This window comes from Mirounga leonina, unplaced genomic scaffold (genome assembly GCF_011800145.1).
Source record: "Mirounga leonina isolate KUSES-001 unplaced genomic scaffold, KU_Mleo_1.0 Mir_126, whole genome shotgun sequence".
In the NCBI taxonomy this organism is placed as follows: Eukaryota; Metazoa; Chordata; class Mammalia; order Carnivora; family Phocidae; genus Mirounga; species Mirounga leonina.
The window spans coordinates 21,990,317-21,999,663 of NW_023270314.1; the positions used below are offsets into that span (position 1 = coordinate 21,990,317).

General features: G+C 42.6%; 1 protein-coding gene and 1 pseudogene across 2 annotated transcripts in view; both read right to left on the reverse strand.

Moving 5' to 3' along the window:
• LOC118008692 (17-beta-hydroxysteroid dehydrogenase type 6-like) overlaps window positions 1-9,347 on the reverse strand; it is a 46,694-nt gene that overhangs the window by 25,567 nt on the left and 11,780 nt on the right. The window lies entirely within an intron of this gene.
• Window positions 54-154, reverse strand: LOC118009066 (annotated as a pseudogene).

Consider the following 9,347-nt stretch of genomic DNA (forward strand, 5'->3'; position numbering starts at 1 on the left):
TTGATTTTCTATTTCTTTTTGTACTCCATTTGCATTTTATTTACTTATTTTTTTAAAATATGGAACGCTTCATGAATTTACATGTCATCCTTGAGCAGGGGCCATGCTAATCTTCTCTATCATTCCAATTTTAGTATATGTGCTGCCAAAGCAAGCCCTCAAATTGCATTCTATTATCCTTAATGTACATGTGTCTTTTACTTTCGGTTACCTCAAACTCTTTTTGAAGATGCTGCATCTGTCCAAGAATAAAACTTAACAGATTCTCCAATCTCAGCCTCATTCCAACAACTGACTTCACCTCTGCCAAGTGGGAAGAAATAAGCAAATACTCTAGCAACTGATGCATTGTACAGGCATTTTTTTAAAGATTTTATTTATTTATTTGACAGAGAAAGAGACAGCGAGAGACAGAACACAAGCAGGGGGAGTGGGAGAGGGAGAAGCAGTCTTCCCGCCGAGCAGGGAGCCCGATGTGGGGCTCAATCCCAGGACCCTGGGATCATGACCTAAGCCGAAGGCAGATGCCCAACATCTGAGCCACCCAGGCACCACCAGGCATTTTTTTTGTTATAACACACTTCATATTGGTATATAGGATTCCACAAAGAGAAAGGAAAAATGTTACCTGAGGAATTCTTGTTTGGGAATATATGTCAGATTTCAAACACTTCTTGTTTAACTGCTTTTGGAATTTTACTTCTCTGTTCTCCATAGAATTAGAAATTTAACAAGTGGGAAGGAATAATGGGACTATTAAACTGTGTTTAGTGGCCGAGTTAAAAAAAAAAAAAAGAAGAAAGAAAGAAAAAATTTTTTCACCACTCCCACTGCAAAGAGCTTGCTGGCCATGGGAGAGGGGATGGTATTAGCGGGGGTCTGGTTAGGGCAGGACCCAAACTAGACTACCAAGATTCAGCAACACAATTCTCATGACTTAATTAGAGAAGCCTCCTTTTGCTTACCCACAGTTTCACAAACTTACCCCACAGCTACCAGCATGAACTATGAGAGCTGATTTTCCCCACTGTCAAGAATCTCAATTTATAGGGCATACCCAGGGGATCTTATTTGCAAGGATAAAATCACCCCCAACTTTTAAACCAAAGGAGTGCAGATTTAAAAAGCAGAAAAAACAATGGTGATAAAATTTCTTTCAGGAATCAAAGTTGAAAGATCTTTTGAGAAACTAAAAAATCATTATTAAGACCTCTCTCCACACAGACCTTATCTCCTCCCAGTCCTCAACCCAACACACACACACACACCACCACCACCACCACCACCACCACCACCACCACCACCACCACCACCGGCTCAGGGAAGAAGAGTCCAGTCCCGGAGACTTGGGAGGACTTCGAGAATCCGCACAGGTCGGCAGTCCCAGCCTCTCCCCATAGCCGCATCCCCTCCACCTTCTGCACAACATCTCCGTCTTGTGGTAAGAGCCTTGTGGTAAGAGCAGGGGCCACTCCACACCCTCGGGCCAAGCTCACAGTTCTCACCAGTGTCATCCATCCTTGCTCAACTGGAGAACCAGATCGGCTATAACCGAAATAAAAAGCAGAAAGAAAAGAGCTGCCCTGGCCAACCAGAGCATTTCCCACGCCCTTCAGCCCCCATTCTCTGATTTAAGTTGGAATACTAAAACATTAAAACCCCTGCTGGAGTAAGGAGTAAGGAGGTCGGCTAATTTAAGCAAAGCCCACACAGACTGCCAATCTGAGATCAGCTGCACAACCCTGGGATCTCAGCCTTCATGGAGTCAGACACCTTGCCAAAGAGCTGCAGCTGCTTAGTCTTGGGCCCTGCAGCCAGGATGTGTACGTATGTGTGTGTGTGTGTGTGTGTGTTAATAACAGCTTTATTGACACAGTTCACATACCATATAATTAACCCTTTCAAAGTATACAGTTCATTGCGTTTTAGTATATTCACAGGGTATCTCGTTTCAGAACACTTTCTTCACCCCAAAAAGAAACCCTGTACTCCTTAGCAGTCACCATTTTTCCCTTCTCTAGCCCTAGGCAACTACTAATCTACTTTCCACATCTACGGATTTGCCTATTCTGGACATTTCACATAAATGGAATCACACAATATGTGGCCTTTTATGACTGGCTCCTTTTGTTCAGCAGAATGTTTTCAAGGTTCATCCATAATGTAGTATATACCAGTATGCAATATTGTGATTTGTAAGAAATATATATTTGGTCGTTCAGATGACCAATTATTTATTTTTCATATATGTTTGGTCTTTGTCCATGTTTCTGGCTCACAGCTCCCAAAGCCCTTGGAATTTCCTAAGGGATAAAGAGCAATGGAAAGGATGCCTGGGTGGCTCAGTCAGTTAAGCGTCTGCCTTCAGCTCAGGTCATGATCCCAGGGTCCTGGGATCGAGTCCCACATCGGGCTCCTTGCTCAGCGGGGAGCCTGCTTCTCCCTCTCCCACTCCCCCTGCTTGTGTTCCCTCTCTCTCTGACAAATAAATAAAATCTTTCAAAAAAAAAAAAAAAAAGAGCAATGGGAGCATCTTTCCTTATAATGTTTGGCCTTTTGTCCTCAGTCCCTGAAATCACTCCAGAGCCATGAAGGTAAAATGATGTATTGCTATTTCTAACAAGCACCTTTCTACCACAACTGGGCTTATGTTAATGAGGTGACTTTTGGAAAGCACCTCATTGGCTGCCAGGGGAACCAACCAGGAACAGAAGTTGGAATTTTCAGTCCCACCCCCGGACCTCCGGGAGAGAGTGGGGCTAGAGATAGCTTAATCACCAATGGTCAATGATTTAATCTATTGTGCCTATGTAATAAAGCTGCCATAAAACCCAAAAGGGCAAGGTACAGAGAGCTTCCAGGTTGGTGAACACATGTAGATTAAATTCAGGTAGAATCTGAAGAGGGCATGGAAGCTCCAAGCCCATTCCCACATACCTTGCCTATATATCTCTTCATCTGGCTGTTGAGTCATATCCTTTGTAATAAATTGGTAATCTAGTGAGTAAAGGGGTTTCCTGAGGTCTGTGAGCAGCTCTAGAAAATTAATCAAACCCGGGGCGCCTGGCTGGCTCAGTCATTAAGCAGCTGCCTTCGGCTCGGGTCATGATCCCAGGGTCCTGGGATCGAGTCCCGCATCGGGCTCCCTTCTCAGAGGGAAGCCTGCTTCTCCCTCTCCTACTCCCCCTGCTTGTGTTCCTTCTCTCACTGTGTGTCTCTCTCTGTCAAATAAATAAACAAAATCTAAAAAAGAAAAGAAAATTAATCAAACCTGAGGAGCGATTTGTGGGACCCTCTGATTTGTAGCCAGTTGGGTCAGAAGCACAGGTGACAAGCTGGGGCTTGCGATCGGCATCTGAAGTGGGGCAGTCTTGCATGATTGAACCCTTAACCTGTGGAATCTGATGCTAGCTCCAGGTAGATAGTGTTGAATTATAGGATACCCAGCTAGTGTCTGAAGAATTGGTTTGGATATGTGCACCCTCCACCCACATTGGAATTGGTATCAGCACCCTTTCACAACTCTCCCCCCTTGGCTCTTATGAAACCACCCTTCCCAGCTCTTTTCCTGTTTCTATTCCTATTCATTCACATTGTCTTTTGCTGGCTCCCCTTCCTCTACCCAGTTTTTAAAGTCAGTATCTTTAAAAGAGTTCCCTCCTGGCCTTTTTTCTCTTCTCACTGTACATATCCTCAGTCATCACTGGCTTCAACACTGATCTGAGTGCTAATGACCTGCAAATCTCTGTCTTCAGTCCAGTTCACTCCTGAGATCTAGCTCCTCAGATCCAAGTGCCTGCTGGACATCTCCCACCTGGATTCACCCATCCATTCCATAATGTATTCCCCCAACCACGTGCTAGGTCCTATCAAGTTACTGGAGACAGTAGAGGTGAGTAAAGTAGACATGATATTTGAAATCTTAGAACTTATGGTCTTAGCAGGAAAAACAGACATTAAATATATAGTCCCACAAATAAATATATCATTACATACTGATGGGGTCTATGAAAGAAAAGCATAGGGTGCTTAGGGGGTATCACGCAAACTAAACTTTCCAAAACTGTATAAGGACGCTTCATTGCAATCTGATCCTCCTCATTTTCATGTTATTTCCTATCCCTAAATCTATTCAACATTCAATAAATGTAATGAGTGCCCACTGGGTGCCGGACAACCCCCTTCTCTCCAGTTGCCCAAGCCTGAAACCTGAGCAATCATCCTAGACCACTTCCTCATTCCCCATATCCAATCGGTATTAACTCTACCTTTTTTTTTTTTTTAAAGATTTTATTTATTTATTTGACAGAGAGAGACATAGCAAGAGAGGGAACACAAGCAGGGGGACTGGTAGAGGGAGAAGCAGGCTTCCCACAGAGCAGGGAGCCCGATGCGGGGCTCGATCCCAGGACCCTAGGATCATGACCTGAGCCAAAGGCAGACGCTAAACAACTGAGCCACCCAGGCGCCCCCAACTCTACCTTCTTATGTCAGTTACGTCCACCCAATCCCCTCCATCTCCACTTTACTGTCTTAGTTCAGGCCACAAGTATTTGTCACCTGGATTCCAGCAATAGTTTCTGGGGATTGCTCTGCTTCTGGTTGCTCTCTCCCCTCCTATCTGCCCTCCTCAGGGCTCCAGAATTTATTTCTAAAACACAATTTTGGGGCACCTGAATGGTTCAGTTGGTTAAGTGTCTGCTTTGGCTCGGGTCACGGTCCTGGGGTCCTGAGATCGGGCCCTGCATCGGACTCCCTGCTCAGTGGGAAACCTGTTTCTCCCTCTCCCTCTGCCCATCCTCCCCATTCATGCTCCCCCTCACACTCTTTGTCTCTCCCAAATAAATAAATAAATGAAATCTTTAAAAATAAATAAATAAATAAAACACAACTCTGATTATGCCTCTCCCCCGCTTAAAAGCCTTCCAAGGCTCTCCACTGTCTTCCGACCAATCCAAATTCCTGTGGAAGAACAAGGTTTGATGTGTTCCCATTTGAATCTGCCATCCCTGTGAGATTAAACTAAAACTTTGCCCTTAAACAATTATGAAGGTGCTCTTTATTACTTTTCAGTAGTTCATGATAACAAGAGACAGAACCTATCATAATTAAACTTAAATATGACCTTGGCCCCACATAGATAGTCTCTCTTTATTATGCTCTTGATTCATCAGAACATATTCTCTAATCTTCTCTTCCTTACTTTATTAAAGAGGAAAACAACTAGCACAGAAGTCTATCAAATTTTCAAATTACTTGTTTCAACAAGATTATTTACTCCCAAGATGTCTCACCAAATAATGATATGATCAATATTTTATCTTAATTTTAATCAAAGAGGAATAAAAATGGAAGACAAATAATTTTTATTTCCACATGTCTTAGCTTGGCATCCAATGCTTTGGCCATGGCTTGCCTCTTAGCCCCATCTCTCACCAGGCCTTCCCTTCAAGTCTGAGCTCTGTCCATACAAACTACTGGCACCTTCCAGAAAGTGCCATGCCATTTACAATTTTGTGTCTGTGCTCCTTTACCAATCTTACCCAAGTCTTACGGAAAACGTTGATGCCAATAGACAGCTGGTTATAAATGCATCTATAGGGGCCCCTGGGTGGCTCAGTCGTTAAGTGTCTGCCTTCAGCTCAGGTCATGATCCCAGGGTCCTGGGATCGAGCCCCGCATTGAGCCCCACATCTAGCCCTGCATTGGGCTCCCTGCTCAGCAAGAAACCTGCTTCTCCCTCTCTCACTCCCCTTGCTTCTGTTCCTTCTCTTGCTGTGTCTCTCTGTGTCAAATAAATAAATAAAATCTTTAATAAATAAATAAAATCTTTAAAAATTAAAAATAAAAAAATAAATGCATCTATAACACTTCCTTTCACTTTCTGATTTGTGTCTATTGCCCCTACTAGGTTATAACTTTCTCGGAAACAGAAACCATGTCATTAATTTTTTTCTCCCCAGAGCTTAAGTGTCCAACACAAATGTTCATTAACTATCTGTGGATCTATCTGCCACATAGATCATTTTTTACGTGCTAAAAACATCCAGAATAACAACAGGAGTTGAACTGGAAGGGAAGTCCACGACGTAAGTGTCCAAGTCTGCAAATAACTTAGGAAGACCTAGAACTGATGGATTACCCAAAAAGGATGATAGCAGATGTATACAGTAAATGTAAAGAGGATGGCAGATAGTATAAGGCTTGAAGGACAAAGGGGTTTTGCACCTAAGTGGATGAAAGCTCAAGGGGACACCAACTGAATGGCAACACTGCCTCCCAGTGGCACCTAGGATAACAGCTTCTATACCAGAGCATTTGTACAGAATTAGACAGCTTTCTCACACTTTGTAGTAGTGGCCTATGAGTTAACTGTGCTAGGGACCTCTCACTTTATCTCATTTAATTCTCATGACAACCCCTTGTAGAGACACAGCATGCAGCTTAGGGGTTAAATGCAGAGAGCTATCTGGCTGGTGTGACCTTGGACAAAGTATTTAAATTCTCTGAATATTTCCCCATCTACAAAATAGGACTCATATAGGGTTATGAGGGGTAAATTTTTTTTACTCACAACCCTGAGATCAAAACCCAAGCTGAGATCAAGAGTCAGACACTCAATGGACTGAGCCACCCAAGTTTCTGGATAAATTATTTTTTTTTTTTTTTAAGATTTTATTTATTTATTTGACAGAGAGAGATAGCCAGAGAGAGAACACAAGCAGGATAAGTGGGAGAGAGAGAAGCAGGCTTCCCGCTGAGCAGGGAGCCTGATGCGGGGCTCGATCCCAGGACCCTGGGATCATGACCTGAGCCGAAGGCAGACACTTAACGACTGAGCCACCCAGGCGCCCCTGATAAATTCTTTTTTTAAACAATTCTATACATTACTCAGTGCTTACCACGGTAAGTATAGCCACCATCTGTCACCAAACAGTATTATTACCATCTTATTGAATATATTCCCTATGCTGTACTTTTCATCTCCATGACTTATTTATTTTATAACTGGAAGTTAATCCTTCTTAATCCCCTTTATCTATTTTACCCATCCCCCCACCCACCTCACCTCCAGCAACCACCATTTTGTTTTCTGTATTTAAGAGTCTGGTTTTTTGTTTGTCTCTTTGTTTTGTTTCTTAGATTCTACATGAGTGAAATCATAAGGTATCTGTCTCTGTCTCACTTATTTCACTTAGCATAATACTCTCTAGGTCCATTCATGTTGTTGCAAATGGCAAGATCCCATTCTTTTTTTTTTTTTAAGATTTCATTTATTTATTTGAGACAGAGAGAATGAGAGAGACAGAGAGCACATGAGAGGGGGGAGGGTCAGAGGGAGAAGCAGGCTCCCTGCCGAGCAGGGAGCCCGATGCAGGACTTGATCCTGGGACTCCAGGATCATGACCTGAGCCGAAGGCAGTCGCTTAACCAACTGAGCCACCCAGGCGCCCGATCCCATTCTCTTTTATGACTAAGCAATATTCCATTGTGTGTGTGTGTGTGTGTGTGTATATATATATATATATATATATACATCTTTGCCCATTCATCTATTGGTGGATATTTGGGTTGCTTAGATATCTTTGCTACTGTAAATAATGCTACAATAAACATAGGGGTGCACATATCTTTTCTAATTAGTGCTTTTCTTTTCTTTTTTAATTTTTTAAAAAGATTTTATTTGTTTGAGAAAGAGCGAGAGAGAGAACACAGAAGGAGAGGGAGAAGCAGAATCCCCACTGAGCAGGGAGCCTGACATGGGGCTCAATCCCAGGACCCCAAGATCATGACCCAAGCTGAAGGCAGACGCCTAACCAACTGAGCCACCCAGGCGCCCCAGTGCTTTCGTTTTCTTTGGGTAAATACCCAGTAGTGGAATTACTGAATCATATGGTATTTCTATTTTAATTTTTTGAGGAAACTCCTTACTGTTTTCCACAGTGGCTGCACCAATTTACATTTCCACCAACAGTCCACAAGGGTTCTTTTTTCTCTACATCCTCACCAACACCTATTATTTCTTGTCTTTTTCATTTTAGCCATTCTGACAGGTGGAAGGTGGAAGAATAAATTCTCAAAAGGGTACCTAACAGCATAGCAAATGCTATATAAACACTAGCTATTATTATTCCCTTTTTCCTGATGAGAAAACTAATGTTAAATAAATCGAGCAGATAGTAAGAACTCAAAAAACATAACTTCCTTTGCTTTCTCCCCTTACATCTTAGCTCCTTCTGGTGTTGCCCTCCTTAGTGGTCCTGAAATTCAAACAGGGGACTCCCAAATATCCCAAAGAAGTCAGTTCCTAAAGGTAGCAATGAGAAAACTGAGAAACCTCCATTAAACAGTCCAGACGGATATGGTTCTGGAAAAGAGCACTCCCCAGAGCACTCTTGTCATTATTATTAAAGACCTTCCCAGTAACAAAACTCACCCTACCCAAAACAAGATGCATAAGGATTATGAAAATCAACTAAGATCTGTGCAGGAAACCAGATTTCAAGGAATATTCAAATAAGTATGATCTGTCCAGAGCCCATTTTGACCACTTTGCCCACAGAAGCTGAAAGACCATGATCATTTTCTAATTAGGCTAATAATAACTTACTAGAGACTCTATTCTCTCCCTGCTCTCCTACTGTTACTGCAAACATAAAATTCATGAAAATGATGGTTTTTAAGTGACATGATATCTTTGTGATTATAGACTGCCCACCCAGTCCACATTTGCAATGAGGTGTATCTTTACCAGGTAAGATTGATTGGCAGATCTGCACATTAGTATCAGACAGGCTCCTTTTATACTTGTAAAGCTCTCCATGATTCTGCAAGATTCCTCTAATTCAGATTTTAGCATTCCCGGGTGTTCTATTTGAGAGACTGAATATACAAACAGTGGCCAGACCATATATAAAAACAGAACTCTGAGGGCTGCTGGGTGGCTCAGCTCGTAGAACATGCAACTCAGGGTTGTGAGTTCAAGCCCCAAGTTGGGGGTAGAGTTTATGTAAAAACAAAAACAAAACAGAACTGTGACCTACAACCTGAAGAAGCCAACCCAGGTAACCAATCCCCTTATCTGTAATAAACAGCTCAGGAAGGCAGCCTGCTATAAGTCAGATTTGCAGAAGTCAGACCTGCAGAAGTCAGACCATTGTCTCTAGTAACCCCTGTAACAATTGGCCCCAAATGGCCAGGACTTGATTAATAAATATCAGCTTCCCCAGATTTTGTGGCCACTTCCAATTTAGGACCAACCAGAGAAAGCCAAATATGCGCTCCTAACCAATCACACAGAATGCCCCTACTCCTAGTTATCCCAACTACAGCTTTCCCGTTGCAAA